Consider the following 1,219-nt stretch of genomic DNA (forward strand, 5'->3'; position numbering starts at 1 on the left):
GAACCATATTTAAAATTAAAGACAAAATGACATGTGACACAAAAGGAGTAAAATACTTAATCACCTGTCCATGTGGGCTACAATACGTGGGAAGAACAGCCAGAAAACTAAGCATACGATTAGGGGAACACATTAGGAACATTAAGCATAAATTGGACTCGCATACTGTATCTGATCATTTCAGTACTATACACAATGGAGATCCAAGCCTCCTAACCTACACAGCAATAGAAAAAGTGAAAGCAGCATGGAGAGGCTGTAATTACTTGAGATCCATGTCCCAGGAAGAAACTCTACAAATTGAAGACACTTGCACCTAAAGGTCTGAATATAGATTTTGCATTTTCGGAATTCTTGAGAGATTAAGCCCCAATGAGAAGGTTTTCGGTCTGTTTGTGATTCCTACACACATACCACCCTGGATACGCCCAACCACTTCTGAACTTGGAAGCTAAGCAGGGTTGGGCCAGACAAGTAATGAGGAGGGAGACCACTCACGAACATCTGGTTGTGTAGCCATATCACTTATAACATATCACAATGCCACTTGCCAATAATTAACTATCTTCCGCCTAAACCTTGAAAGTGAATGAAATAACAATGACCACCCCCTGCTGCTGCTAACACTATCTACATTATTTTACTATATATATTTTTAGCATATCTATTTATTTATCTATTCATCTATTTAGCAATGTATTTTCTTCTATGCACCCAATCAACCAAGTTTATATACCATATATTCTGTCTAATATATATTGATCATTGAACATCTCCCTAAATTACAACTGATGTGCTTTTATAATATGAACCATAAACCTGATGTAACATATTGCCATCAAAACCTAACATATAATGCCTAAATATAAGATAGAAATCTACAGATGGAGATCGTTTGCAGAGCTAATACAACTATTAACCAAATGAGCAATTAAGGAGGAGCTTAGCACACAGTAAATAGAGGATCAACAACAACCACTCAACACCACAGCCCTGATGAAGCCCGCACTGCAACAAGCGGGTGAAACGCATTTGCTACACCTCCATCACTTGTCACACGGACTCCAGAGATGGTTGCTCCGACGGTGACCTAACGTGCATGTACACCGCCGGAGCACCCATCACAGCCACTGCTTCTGCTGCCCATTTCCATCTGAAACAGCACCGCAGTGCACCGGAGGATGAGCCACTGACCGGGAGGCTCCATCACATTGCAGCC

At 40.9% G+C, this 1,219-nt stretch overlaps 1 pseudogene; it reads left to right on the plus strand.

Annotated features, from left to right (window-relative positions):
• Positions 1-400: 400 nt before the first annotated feature.
• Positions 401-519, plus strand: LOC148522198 (5S ribosomal RNA; annotated as a pseudogene).
• The last annotated feature ends 700 nt before the right edge of the window (positions 520-1,219 follow it).

The sequence above is a fragment of the Taudactylus pleione genome, unplaced genomic scaffold (genome assembly GCF_031769625.1).
Source record: "Taudactylus pleione unplaced genomic scaffold, aTauple2 ptg000151l, whole genome shotgun sequence".
Taxonomy (NCBI): domain Eukaryota; kingdom Metazoa; phylum Chordata; class Amphibia; order Anura; family Myobatrachidae; genus Taudactylus; species Taudactylus pleione.